Source organism: Pongo abelii, chromosome 3 (genome assembly GCF_028885655.2).
Source record: "Pongo abelii isolate AG06213 chromosome 3, NHGRI_mPonAbe1-v2.0_pri, whole genome shotgun sequence".
NCBI classification, from domain to species: domain Eukaryota; kingdom Metazoa; phylum Chordata; class Mammalia; order Primates; family Hominidae; genus Pongo; species Pongo abelii.
Window position 1 is genome coordinate 45944429 of NC_071988.2, and position 15627 is coordinate 45960055.

The window sequence follows — 15627 nt, forward strand, 5'->3', positions numbered from 1 at the left end:
CACCTCAGAATGACTATCTCAAAAAGAAAAAGCTAACAAATGCTGGTGAAGGTGGGAAGAAAGGGGAACGCTAGCATACTGCTGGTGGAAATGTAAATTAATACAGCCGTATGGAAAATAGTATAAAGATTCCTCAAACAACTAAAAATGAGTAAACCATATGATTCAGTAATCCCACTGCTGAGTATATATCCTCAAGAAAGGAAATCAGTATGTAGAAGATATATCTGCACTCATGTTTATTGTAGCACTATTCACAATAGCCAAGATATGAAAGTAACATGTGTCCATCAATGAATGAATACTTAAGAAAAATGTGGTATATATATGCAATGGAATAATACTGAGCCATGAAAAAGAATGAAATTCTGTCATTTGCAGCAACACATTTGGTAGAGAGTAGCATAATGGTTACCAGAGGCAGGGAAGAAGAGAGGGGAGCAAGAGAGAAAAGAAGGTGGTTAATGGGTACAAAAATACAATTAAATAAAAGGAACAAACTTCTAGTTTTCTAGTCATCATAGGGTGGTTATAATTAACAATAATTTATTATATATTTTAAAATAGCTAAAAAGAAAATTTGGAATATTCCAACACAAAGATATAATAAGTAGTTGAGCTGATAGATATTTCAATTGCCCTGATTTAATCATTACACAGTGTGGGCATGTATTAAAATACAAACAGTAACTCCCAAAAAAGTATAATTGTTTGGTACCAATAAAACTAATGGAAGAAAAAAATTGGTAATACGATTCTCATAACATAAATTTGGTTTTATAGCATCTTAAACTTATATTGACAATGTTTTTCACTTTCATAATAGTTCTTTTATAAAGGTCTCCCTCATTTTTCTATATTCTTATTGAATAAAGTAACATTTCTCATTTATCTTTTCACAAATCAGATATATAATATGTGCTGTTGATGTTATTTATGTATACATCAACATAATTATGTATACATCAACAATTATGTTGATGTTATTTATTTATACATTTTGCCCATATACAAGAATATATACAGGAAAATCATAAAATATTAGTGGATCCACAAATTATATGATTTTTTCAAAGAAATTATTCTCTAGGATTTCCACTAAATTCCTTTGGAGTTATGTATTATTCTTTAATCAACCGCATGTCATGTCTAATATATAAGAACCATTAACATTTTAATTGTCATTGGCACAGTTATATTCAAGTATTAATAAGTGACTAACACAACGGAATTTTGCTCTGCCTAAGAGGATTTCCACTCCACATACTTGGCTTTTCATTGAGCTACCCTAAGATGTTAATGTATGTATATATTCGTGGTACTGACTTGACATGATTATTTTTCATTTAGCCAATGTTTTTTAAAAAATCATCTACTATTGGCTTTTCAATATTCTAGGATATAGCAGTAACAGAAGACTGACAAGTAGTCTGCTCTCATTGATCTTAAATTCTAATGGGAATACTAGACAGTAAGAATGAAAATAGACAAATGAAGTAAAGCATATAGTGATAAGTGTATAGAGAAAATAAAACATAAATGTGATAGAGGTTGACTGTGGCAGTATACAACACAACACAGAGGAGTCAGGAAAGATCACTCATGAGGTGACATTTGTGCTAAGATATTAGTGACAAAGTTGTCAGCCATGTGAAAATCTAGAGGAATGACTCTCCAGGGAAAAGCAAATGTACAGGCTGCGATGACAGAATGAGTTTGTTTTATTGCAGAACTGAAAGGGAGTAGGGCTAGAAAATTAAATGAACGGAAAAGAGCTAGAAGAGATAGTAAAGGAAGCAAGGGCCCTGTCTTTAGTAGTAATTTCCTGGTCTCTTGTGCTAGGTTGTATTATTCAAAAAAGCAGCTATCTGGAACTAATGGTGTATGAATATTACTAGGAGACTACCTATGAGTTATTTTTATCAATTTTTCCAATTTTCCTCAAATATAGCTATAGTATCTATTCCTTGTAGAAATTTTGGTAAATAGAGGAACTTATGAAAATAAAATCCCAAACCTACAAGTAACCATTATGAGAATTTTTCTTTAATGCCTACCTTTCGTAGGTGTTTAGACCAGAGGTGAGCAAATTCTTTCTGTAAAGGCCTAAATAATAAATACTTTAGGCTTTATGATTCATACGATCTCTGTCTAGACTACTCGGCTCTGCTTTGTACCTTGTTATCAGCCATAAGCAATATGTAAATGAGGAGTCTTCGCTGTGTTTCCAGTAAGACTATTTATAGATACTGAAATCTGAATTTCATTTAATTTTAATGTACCATGGAATATTATTATTTTGATATATTTCAGCCATTTAAAGATTTTAAAGATCATTCTTAGCTAGTGAGTTGTACAAATATAGGCAGCAGGCCAGATTTGACCAGGGCCATACCTGTTTCAGATACTTCTTTTTTTTTTTTTTTAATTATACTTTAAATTTTAGGGTACATATGCACAATGTGCAGGTTTGTTACATATGTATACATGTGCCATGTTGGTGCGCTGCACTCATTAACTTGTCATTTAACATTAGGTATATCTCCTAATGCTATCCCTCTACCCTCCCCCCACCCCACAACAGGCCCCAGTGTGTAATGTTCCCCTTCCTGTGTCCATGTGTTCTCATTGTTCAATTCATGCCTATGAGCGAGAACATGCAGTGTTTGGTTTTTTGTCCTTGCAATAGTCTGCTGAGAATGATGGTTTCCAGCTTCATCCATGTCCCTACAAAGGACATGAACTCATCATTTTTTATGGCTGCATAGTATTCCATGGTGTATATGTGCCACATTTTCTTAATCCAGTCTATCATTGTTAGACATCTGGGTTGGTTCCAAGTCTTTGCTATTGTGAATAGTGCCACAATAAACATACGTGCGCATGTGTCTTTATAGCAGCATGATTTATAATCCATTGGGTATATACCCAGTAATGGGATGGCTGGGTCGAATGGAATTTCTAGTTCTAGATCCCTGAGGAATTGCCACACTGACTTCCACAATGGTTGAACTAGTTTACAGTCCCACCAACAGTGTAAAAGTGTTCCTATTTCTCCACATCCTCTCCAGCACCTGTTGTTTCCTGACTTTTTAATGATTGCCATTCTAACTGGTGTGAGATGGTATCTCATTGTGGTTTTGATTTGCATTTCTCTGATGGCCAATGATGATGAGCATTTTTTCATGGGACTTTTGGCTGCATAAATGTCTTCTTTTGAGAAGTGTATCTTCATATCCTTTGCCCACTTTTTGATGGGGTTGTTTGTTTTTTTCTTGTAAATTTGTTAGAGTTCATTGTAGATTCTGGATATTAGCCCTTTGTCAGATGAGTAGATTGCAAAAATTTTCTCCCATTCTGTAGCTTGCCTGTTCACTCTGATGGTAGTTTCTTTTGCTGTGCAGAAGCTCTTTAGTTTAATTAGATCCCACTTGTCAGTTTTGGCTTTTGTTTCCATTGCTTTTGGTGTTTTAGTCATGAAGTCATTGCCCATGCCTATGTCCTGAATGGTATTGCCTGGGTTTTCTTCTAGGGCTTTTATGGTTTTAGGTCTAACATTTAAGTCTTTAATCCATCTTGAATTAATTTTTGTATAAGGTGTAAGGAAGGGATCCAGTTTCAGCTTTCTACATATGGCTAGCCAGTTTTCCCAGCAACATTTATTCTTGTGTTTGTCAGGTTTGTCAAAGATCAGATAGTTGTAGATATGTGGCATTATTTCTGAGGGCTCTGTTCTGTTCCATTGGTCAATATCTCTGTTTTGGTACCAGTACCATGCTGTTTTTGTTATTGTAGCCTTGTAGTATAGTTTGAAGTCAGGTAGCGTGATGCCTCCAGCTTTGTTCTTTTGGCTTAGGATTGACTTGGTGATGCGGGCTCTTTTTTGGTTCTATATGAACTTTAAAGTAGTTTTTTCCAATTCTGTGAAGAAAGTCATTGGTAGCTTGATTAAGACAGCATTGAATCTATAAATTACCTTGGGCAGTATGGTCATTTTCATGATATTGATTCTTCCTACCCATGAGCATGGAATATTCTTCCATTTGTTTGTATCCTCTTTTATTTCATTGAGCAGTGGTTTGTAGTTCTCTTTGAAGAGGTTCTTCACATCCCTTGTAAGTTGGATTCCTAGGTATTTTATTCTCTTTGAAGCAATTGTGAATGGGAGTTCACTCATGATTTGGCTCTCTGTGTGTCTGTTATTGGTGTATAAGAATGCTTGTGATTTTTGTACATTGATTTTGTATCCTGAGACTTTGCTGAAGTTGCCTATCAGCTTAAGGAGATTTTGGGCTGAGACAATGGGGTTTTCCAGATATACAATCATGTCATCTGCAAACAGGGACAATTTGACTTCCTCTTTTCCTAATTGAATACCCTTTATTTCCTTCTCCTGTCAGATTGCCCTGGCCAGAACTTCCAATACTATGTTGAATAGGAGTGGTGAGAGAGGGCATCTCTGTCTTGTGCCAGTTTTCAAAGGGAATGCTTCCAGTTTTTGGCCATTCAGTATGATATTGGCTGCGGATTTGTCATAGACTGGCTGTGGGTTTGTCATAGATAACTCTTATTATTTTGAGATACGTCCGTTTTTTAGACAGAGTTTCACTCTTGTTGCCCAGGCTGGAGTGCAATGGTGCAATCTTGGCTCACAGCAACCTCCACCTCCGGGATTCAACTGATTCTCCCATCTCAGCTTCCCTAGTAACTGGAATTACAGGCATGCGCCACCACGCCCTGATAATTTTGTATTTTCAGTAGAGACAGGATTTCTCCATGTTGGTCAGGCTGGTCTTGAACTCCCAACCTCAGGTGATCTGCCTGCCTCGGCCTCCCAAACTTTGAGACACTTCTAATTTTCACTAACATTTGTCTTATTCCAGGCACAAGAAAAGATAATTTTCTACCACTTTTGCAGTTATCCAGAACCATATGGCTAGTTAAGATTACTGGTTCAAGACATTGAAGACGGGGAGTGAACCCTGTAGTCTCAGGTTGAGCTGGCAGGGACATGGCGTGGAAGCAGACTGAGGCCTTGAGCCACCATTTGCCATGGAGTGCTGCTGAATCCGCAGTATAGTTTGCATGAACAATAAGTGAATCTTTATTTTTAAGCCTCTGAAATTTTGATGTTTGTTACTGAGAAGAACCAACTTTTACTAATACAATATTTGTATTTGGTATTTACCCTTTAATAATATATTCTGAAAATCATTTTTGGAAATGGCATCTTTATGACAATATAACTTTTCATTCTACAAGGATCCACTATAATGTATTTAACCAATGATGTAATTAGTTTTCTGATGAGTTATTCTCCAATTTTGTTCAATATAAGTTCAGCTGTATGAAAATATTGGAAACATTAATATTTTATTTTCATCTATGTATTATGAATTCTGGAAATGTAGTCATTGGGATAAAGTGTTAAATAATTTAAGGATTATTGATGTGTATTCCCTATTTATCCTAAAATTTGTGACGTTTAAAACTCTTCCTGGCCATACATGTTCCGAAACCATTTCATTAATATTAGTCACTATTTTTTTTAACTTTGTTTGATGTGATATGGAAAATGATACTTTTTTGTAATTATTTGCATTTTTTACCTAATAAGGTTGAATATTTTTACATTTTTCGTGGCCTCTTGAATTTCCCTTTTTCAATTAATATTTTGTCTACATACTTCACTCATTCTTTTATTAGCATATTCATATCTATTACTTCCTTGTTGATAAAATTCTCTTTTTAAAAAAATTATGAATATCCTTTATTTACCCTTTGCCCTATCTGCTGCATTTACTATTCTAGATTTCCTTTGGCTGTTATTTTGCTTACTGTGTTATACTTTTTCCACATATGTATATTTTTAAACTTGTTTTAAGTCTATCTTTCTTTTCCTTATGATTACTTCCATTTGCACAATATTCTTTCCCATCTCAAGACAGATTCATATTTGCTAATCTTTTACTTTTGTTCTTTTATCAGCATATTTTTGATATTTCTAGTAGGCAGAATTATGGCCTCCCAAATGTGTCTGCATCTTAATTCACAGAATCTATGAATATGACACCTCATCTGGGAAAGGATACTTTGCAGATGTGAATAAATTAAGGATATTAAAATGGGGAAATTATCCTGGATTATCGACATGTGTCTTATGTAATTACAGGTGTCCCTATAAGAGAGAGGTAAAAGCTTCAAACTCAGAGAAAGAGCTTTTTAATGATTGCCATTCTAACTGGTGTGAGATGGTATCTCATTGTGGTTTAGATTTGCATTTCTCTGATGGCCAGTGATGGTGAGCATTTTTTCATGTGTTTTTTGGCTGCATAAATGTCTTCTTTTGAGAAGTGTCTGTTCATGTCCTTCGCCCACTTTTTGATGGGGTTGTTCATTTTTTTCTTGTAAATTTGTTTGTGTTCATTATAGATTCTGGATATTAGCCCTTTGTCAGATGAGTAGGTTGCGAAAATTTTCTCCCATTTTGTAGGTTGCCTGTTCACTCTGATGGTAGTTTCTTTTGCTGTGCAGAAGCTCTTTAGTTTAATTAGATCCCATTTGTCAATTTTGGCTTTTGTGGCCATTGCTTTTGGTGTTTTAGTCATGAAGTCCTTGCCCATGCCTATGTCCTGAATGGTAATGCCTAGGTTTTCTTCTAGGGTTTTTATGGTTTTAGGTCTAACATTTAAGTCTTTAATCCATCTTTAATTGATTTTTGTATAAGGTGTAAGGAAGGGATCCAAGTTCAGCTTTCTGTATATGGCTAGCCAGTTTTCCCAGCACCATTTATTAAATAGGGAATCCTTTCCCCATTTCTTGTTTTTCTCAGGTTTGTCAAAGATCAGATAGTTGTAGATGTGTGGCATTATTTCTGACAGCTCTGTTCTGTTCCATTGATCTATATCTCTGTTTTGGTACCAGTACCATGCTGTTTTGGTTACTGTAGCCTTATAGTATAGTTTGAAGTCAGGTAGTCTGATGCCTCCAGCTTTGTTCTTTTGGCTTAGGATTGACTTGGCGATGCGGGCTCTTTTTTGGTTCCATATGAACTTTAAAGTAGTTTTTTCCAATTCTGTGAAGAAAGTCATTGGTAGCTTGATGGGGATGGCATTGAATCTGTAAATTACCTTGGGAAGTATGGCCATTTTCACGATATTGATTCTTCTTACCCATGAGCATGGAATGTTCTTCCATTTCTTTGTATCCTCTTTTATTTCCTTGAGCAGTGGTTTGTAGTTCTCCTTGAAGAGGTCCTTCACATCCCTTGTAAGTTGGATTCCTAGGTAATTTATTCTCTTTGAAGCAATTGTGAATGGGAGCTCACTCATGATTTGGCTCTCTGTTTGTCTGTTATTGATGTATAAGAATGCTTGTGTTTTTTGTACATTGATTTTGTATCCTGAGACTTTGCTGAAGTTGTTTATCAGCTTAAGGAGATTTTGGGCTGAGACAATGGGGTTTTCTAGATATACAATCATGTCATCTGCAAACAGGGACAATTTGACTTCCTCTTTTCCTAATTGAATACCCTCGATTTCCTTCTCCTGCCTAATTGCCCTGGCCAGAACTTCCAACACTATGTTGAATAGAAATGGTGAGAGAGGGCATCCCTGTCTTGTGCCAGTTTTCAAAGGGAATGCTTCCAGTTTTTGCCCATTCAGTATGATATTGGCTGTGGGTTTCTCATAAATAGCTCTTATTATTTTGAGATACGTCCCATCAATACCTAATTTATTGAGAGTTTTTAGCATGAAGCGTTGTTGAATTTTGTCAAAGGGCTTTTCTGCATCTATTGAGATAATCATGTGGTTTTTGTCGTTGGTTCTGTTTATATGCTGGATTACATTTATTGATTTGTGTATATTGAACCAGCCTTGCATCCCAGGGATGAAGCCCACTTGATCATGGCGGATAAGCTTTTTGATGTGCTGCTGGATTCGGTTTGCCAGTATTTTATTGAGGATTTTTGCATCAATGTCCATCAAGGATATTGGTCTAAAATTCTCTTTTTTGGTTGTGTCTCTGCCTGGCTTTGGTATCAGGATGATGCTGGCCTCATAAAATGAGTTAGGGAGGATTCCCTCTTTTTCTATTGATTGGAATAGTTTCAGAAGGAATGGTACCAGTTCCTCCTTGTACCTCTGGTAGAATTCGGCTGTGAACCCGTCTGGTCCTGGACTTTTTTTGGTTGGTAAGCTATTGATTATTGCCACAATTTCAGCTCCTGTTATTGGTCTATTCAGAGATTCAACTTCTTCCTCGTTTAGTCTTGGGAGGGTGTATGTGTTGAGGAATTTATCCATTTCTTCTAGATTTTCTAGTTTATTTGTGTAGAGGTGTTTGTGGTATTATCTGATGGTAGTTTGTATTTCTGTGGGATCGGTGGTGATATCCCCTTTATCATTTTTTATTGCATCTATTTGATTCTTCTCTCTTTTTTTCTTTATGAATCTTGCTAGCGGTCTATCAATTTTGTTGTTCCTTTCAAAAAACCAGCTCCTGGATTCATTAATTTTTTGAAGGGTTTTTTGTGTCTCTATTTCCTTCAGTTCTGCTCTGATTTTAGTTATTTCTTGCCTTCTGCTAGCTTTTGAATGTGTTTGCTCTTGCTTTTCTAGTTCTTTTAATTGTGATGTTAGGGTGTCAATTTTGGATCTTTCCTGCTTTCTCTTGTGGGCATTTAGTGCTATAAATTTCCCTCTACACACTGCTTTGAATGCATCCCAGAGATTCTGGTATGTTGTGTCTTGGTTCTCGTTGGTTTCAAAGAACATCTTTATTTCTGCCTTCATTTTGTTATGTACCCAGTAGTCATTCAGGAGCAGGTTGTTCAGTTTCCATGTAGTTGAGTGGTTTTGAGTGAGATTCTTAATCCGGAGTTCTAGCTTGATTGCACTGTGATCTGAGAGATAGTTTGTTATAATTTCTGTTCTTTTACATTTATTGAGGAGAGCTTTACTTCCAAGTATGTGGTCAATTTTGGAATAGGTGTGGTGTGGTGCTGAAAAAAATGTATATTCTGTTGATTTGGGGTGGAGAGTTCTGTAGATGTGTATTAGGTCTGCTTGTTGCAGAGCTGAGTTCAATTCCTGGGTATCCTTGTTGACTTTCTGTCTCATTGATCTGTCTAATGTAGACAGTGGGGTGTTAAAGTCTCCCATTACTATTGTGTGGGAGTCTAATCTCTTTGTAGGTCACTCAGGACTTGCTTTATGAATCTGGGTGCTCCTGTATTGGGTGCATATATATTTAGGATAGTTAGCTCTTCTTGTTGAATTAATCCCTTTACCATTATGTAATGGCCTTCTTTGTCTCTTTTGATCTTTGCTGGTTTAAAGTCTGTTTTATCAGAGACTAGGATTGCAACCCCTGCCTTTTTTTGTTTTCCATTTGCTTGGTAGAGCTTCCTCCATCCTTTTATTTTGAGCCTATGTGTGTCTCTGCACGTGAGATGGGTTTCCTGAATACAGCACACTGATGGGTCTTGAGTCTTTATCCAATTTGCCAGTCTGTGTCTTTTAATTGGAGCATTTAGTCCATTTACATTTAAAGTTAATATTGTTATGTGTGAATTTGATCCTGTCATTATGATGTTAGCTGGTTATTTTGCTCGTTAGTTGATGCAGTCTCTTCCTAGTCTCAATGGTCTTTACATTTTGGCATGATTTTGCAGTGGCTGGTACCGGTTGTGCCTTTCCATGTTTAGCGCTTCCTTCAGGAGCTCTTTTAGTGCAGGCCTGGTGGTGACAAAATCTCTCAGCATTTGCTTGTCTGTAAAGTACTTTATTTCTCCTTCACTTATGAAGCTTAGTTTGGCTGGATATGAAATTCTGGGTTGAAAATTCTTTTCTTTAAGAATGTTGAATATTGGCCCCCACTCTCTTCTGGCTTGTAGGGTTTCTGCCAAGAGATCCGCTGTTAGTCTGATGGGCTTCCCTTTGATGGTAACCCGACCTTTCTCTCTGGCTGCCCTTAACACTTTTTCCTTCATTTCAACTTTGGTGAATCTGACAATTATGTGTCTTGGAGTTGCTCTTCTCGAGGAGTATCTTTGTGGCATTCTCTGTATTTCCTGAATCTGAATGTTGGCCTGCCTTGCTAGATTGGGGAAGTTCTCCTGGATAATATCCTGCAGAGTGTTTCCCAACTTGGTTCCATTCTCCCCGTCACTTTCAGGTACACCAATCAGACGTAGATTTGGTCTTTTCATATAGTCCCACATTTCTTGGAGGCTTTGCTCATTTCTTTTTATTCTTTTTTCTCTAAACTTCCCTTCTTTGTTCATTTCATTCATTTCATCTTCCAGGGCTGATACCCTTTCTTCCATTTGATCGCATCGGCTCCTGAGGCTTCTGCATTCTTCACCTAGCAATCATTAAAAAGTCAGGAAACAACAGGTGCTGGAGAGGATGTGGAGAAATAGGAACACTTTTACACTGTTGGTGGGACTGTAAACTAGTTCAACCATTGTGGAAGTCAGTGTGGCAATTCCTCAGGGATCTAGAACTAGAAATTCCATTCGACCCAGCCATCCCATTACTGGGTATGTACCCAAAGGACTATAAATCATGCTGCTATAAAGACACATGCACACGTGTGTTTATTGCGGCATTATTCACAATAGCAAAGACTTGGAACCAACCCAAATATCCAACAATGATAGACTGGATTAAGAAAATGTGGCACATATACACCATGGAATACTATGCAGCCATAAAAAATGATGAGTTCATGTCCTTTGTAGGGACATGGATGAAATTGGAAATCATCATTCTCAGTAAACTATCGCAAGAACAAAAAACCAAACACCGCATATTCTCACTCATAGGTGGGAATTGAACAATGAGAACACATGGACACAGGAAGGGGAACATCACACTTCGGGGACTGTTGTGGGGTGGGGGGAGGAGGGAGGGATAGCATTGGGAGATATACCTAATGCTAGATGACGAGTTAGTGGGTGCAGCACTCCAGCATGGCACATATATACATATGTAACTTACTTGCACATTGCGCACATGTACCATAAAACCTAAAGTATAATAATAATAATAATAATAATAAATAAATAAATATAATAAAATAAAATAAAAAAAGAAGAGGCGAGCATGATGCAACCACTTGCCAAGGCATTCAAGCAGACTCTAGAAGCTGGAAAAAGCAAGGCTCAGGGCCTTCCAAAGGAATGTAGCTCTGCCAACACCTTGAATGGCCTTGTAAGACCCGTTTTGAACTTATAACATTCAGAACTATAAGATAATAAATTTGTGTTGTTTTAAGCCACTAAGTATGTGGTACTTAGTTACAGCAGCAATAGGAAACTAATACTGTTTAATCCCCTTGGAAATTATTTTTTTAGATGTAAAATAAGATTTATTTTTATAAGAGCTAGAAAAATAACCAATAAGCTTATAATAGCGTATAGCATCTAGAGAACGAAAAACATCCTAAGAAGCCTTGAGTGACTGTGAAGGGTATAATTTTAGTAATAATAATGATAAAAATTTTGAGGTTCTGGGATGTCTATATCCAGCAGCTCAGTTAGTCTGGTTTATGCACTTCAAATTTAGTAATATTTAATAGGGAAAAAGAAAAGATACTTAGGTGACCCCAAGCAGTTAAGTTCAAATCCATTTCAAGATAAAGTACAGTCATGTGTTGCTTAATGACAGGAATATATTTGGAGAAATGCCTCATTAGCCAATTTCATCATTGTGCAAACATCACAATGTGCACTTACACAAACCTAGATTGTATAGCCTACCTCACCTGTAGGGATAGCCTATTGCTCCTAGGCTACAAACCTGGACAGCATGTTAATTGTACTAAATATGATTTACAATTGTTACAATTTAAGTATTTGTGTATATAAACACATCTAAACATGGAAAAAGTGCAGTAAAATTATGGCATTATCTTACAGGACCACCACCATAAAGGAGGTCCATAATGACTGAGACGTCATTATGCAGTGCATGACTGTACTCTCAACTGAGGCCATTATGGGGGTAACCTGGTTGTCTAGAATTCTTTCACCATCCTTCTGTTTGACTGCCAGCTATGTATCTCTATCAAAGGTTAACTATAAAAGGATCTAGAAGTATCAGGCAAAAACGTTCAGGCAATACTATAAGTACATTTTAAAGCCCAATTTTATTATTGTATTATATCTGATGACAATATTGGAAATAAAAGAGGTTACTGCTATTGTCTTAATGTCTGTAAATTTCAACTATCCTGACTATTTGAACATGGTATTTTTACATTGTAATTCATGCTTCTTGTGTGTGTGTGCCCATTCCTCTCTTACTATGGTCCCCAGTAAAAGGAAATATTCTTTCTCAGCATGAGAATCTGTGTGCAGTGGACAAGTGGATCTCTCTAATTGAAGTGCCTGGTTTGAATCTTCCTCCATTACTTAATCAATCTGTGACTCTGAGAATTGTACTTATCATCTCTTAGCCTTGATTTCCTCTTCTATAAAACAGAGACAATAATGGGACCTATGTTATAAGAATACTTTGAGGCTTAAATTACATAATAAGTGTAAAATATTTGAACAATGTCAAATGCAATGACCACACCCATTTAACTTTGATTATTTATACTTTTTTCTTCATGCCTATTTCACATCTTATCTATACAATCTACACTTCAATGCCCAAACTAATGATAATTCAAAACTTATTTCCAGCCACCACATATCACCATGCTCTTTCCATTCCTGGATGTCTACAGATTCCACATTAAAAAGCAAATTTTTTATCTCATTGGATTCATAATAACTGTTAAATTTTTAAATTAAATTATTTACATATTTTGCTCAACAAATATATGTGCAATAATTTTTGTGTTATCTCTGGATATCTGCTGCTCCATTTTTTCATATGTAGAGTAGGAATACTAACAGTATTACTAGACTTATTGTGAAAAGTAAATGAGTTTATGTGTATAAAATCCTTGGAAGAATACCTGACATATAGGAAGTGCTAAATAAATATTAGCTTTTACTAGAATTATTATTAATCTTGTATGAAAAACACTATCAAATTATTAAACGTTACAAAAAGACTATACTATATTATACTATACTATACTATACTTTTTTAAAAAAGACCTGTTTCCTATGCCTTCCTTATACCCCATTGTAAGTTTTCAATAGATATGAAGTCAGTGAGGGAAAAACACAAAAATGAATTGTGAAAATTTAGTATTTTAGTATGGAGTCATTCCAGGAGAAATTTGATGTGTGATTAGACATGAATGTATATCTATTTCAAAAGAAAGAAGGAATGAACAAACACCCCGTTTTTTCTCTGCATCCAACCATTTGAGCAGATTTTGGTTACCTTACCATAAAAGTGATAGGACCAAAAACAATTACAGCAATAATAAATGAGATACACAAGCAAATAGCTAGAAACAACGAGAAAGAGCATAGGATTATAGAATGCTCACTTGCACACCTATGTCAATGCTCTGCAACAAATTAAGTAAAAAGGAGATGTGATAGAGGAATGTATAGGATTTATGTGTAAGAAGTAATTTAGCTTGTGAAATACGAAAGAAGTTCCCTTTTTTTTATAATGCTGTGGCAAAAGCAGAAATTTCTCAAAAGCTGAGAAATTTGGCAGGAGTATAATTTAGAAAGAGGCCAGAAAAGAAGTTTCTGGAGATAACAAAGGATATCTCTAAAGCGCACACTAATTATCAGTGCCCAGCTATTTTTACATGAAATTTCCTTTGGAAGGTTTGCTCCTTTCTAGATATATCTGCCAGTCAGAAAGGAAAAAAGAGAGCTATCCAGCATCTGGGAAGTTCCCATTTATACATATTCCAGTTTATATAGATTCTTTTGTGTTGCTGGATTGTTTATCTGAGTATATTTTCAACATCATTTATTCTTTCATTAGTTCATTTATTCAACAAGCATTGATTGAGTACCACTGTATGACAGATACTGTGACAGAGATCCTAGAAATGTGTCTGTGACTAATAATAATAATTATTATTCTAATAATTACAGCAAACTTTCTAGCAAATTTTACAAAGTATTTACTGTGAGTAAGACTTGGAATTGCTCTAAGTATTTAAATCTCACAAACAAAAAATTATAAGGCAAATGCTAATAATATGCTGAATTTACAGATGGAGAAATGAGGTACAGGGGGTGAGCAACTCTTTCAAGACTACACATTAATAAAGCTCACAGATGGCATGCCTCCAACCTGTGCCATTAGCCACCATGCTGATGATGTCTCTGAGATGAACTTGCGCTCTCAGAAACTTACAGAAACTGGCACAAGGAACCTGATAGTTACAAGAAAGTGCGACTAACCAATTATGGGGTAAATATAAAGTGGTGTGGGAACATATAAGAAAAGTACCTCATCAAGCTACCAATGACATTCTTCACAGAATTGGAAAAAACTACTTTAAAGTTCATATGGAACCAAAAAAGAGCCCACATCGCCAAGTCAATCCTAAGCCAAAAGAACAAAGCAGGAGGCATCACGCTACCTCACTTCAAACTATACTACAAGGCTACAGTAACCAAAACAGCATGGTACTGGTACCAAAACAGAGATATATCAATGGAACAGAACAGAGCCCTCAGAAATAATGCTGCATATCTACAACTATCTGGTCTTTGACAAACCTGAGAAAAACAAGAAATGGGGAAAGGATTCCCTATTTAATAAATGGTGCTGGGAAAACTGGCTAGCCATATGTAGAAAGCTGAAACTGGATCCCTTCCTTACACCTTATACAACAATTAATTCAAGATGGATTAAAGACTTAAACGTTAGACCTAAAACCATAAAAACCCTAGAAGAAAACCTAGGCATTACCATTCAGGACATAGGCATGTGCAAGTACTTCATGTCTAAAACACCAAAAGCAATGGCCACAAAAGCCAAAATTGACAAATGGGATCTCATTAAACTAAAGAGCTTCTGCACAGCAAAAGAAACTACCATCAGAGTGAACAGGCAACCTACAAAATGGGAGAAAATTTTTGCAACCTACTCATCTGACAAAGGGCTAATATCCAGAATCTACAATGAACTCAAACAAATTTACAAGAAAAAAACAATCCCATCAAAAAGTGGGTGAAGGACATGAACAGACACTTCTCAAAAGAAGACATTTATGCAGCCAAAAAACACATGAAAAAATGCTCACCATCACTGGCCATCAGAGAAATGCAAATCAAAACCACAGTGAGATACCATCTCACACCAGTTAGAACGGCAATCATTAAAAAGTCAGGAAACAACAGGTGCTGGAAAGGATGTGGAGAAATAGGAACACTTTTACACTGTTGGTGGGACTGTAAACTAGTTCAACCATTGTGGAAGTCAGTGTGGCGATTCCTCAGAGATCTAAAACTAGAAATACCATTTGACCCAGCCATCCCATTACTGGGTATATACCCAAAGGACTATAAATCACGCTGCTATAAAGACACATGCACACGTATGTTTATTGCGACACTATTCACAATAGCAAAGACTTGGAACCGACCCAAATGTCCAACAATGATAGACTGGATTAAGAAAATGTGGCACATATACACTATGGAATACTATGAAGCCATAAAAAATGATGAGTTCATGTCCT

The 15627-nt window shown here is 36.1% G+C and overlaps 1 protein-coding gene and 1 pseudogene across 1 annotated transcript in view; one reads left to right on the forward strand and one right to left on the reverse strand.

The window, feature by feature from the left end:
* Positions 1-15627, reverse strand: part of GABRA2 (gamma-aminobutyric acid type A receptor subunit alpha2) — a gene marked incomplete at its 5' end in the record, with an annotated part of 240795 nt that overhangs the window by 220601 nt on the left and 4567 nt on the right.
* Positions 11112-15627, forward strand: part of LOC129059153 (uncharacterized) — a 53331-nt pseudogene continuing 48815 nt past the window's right edge.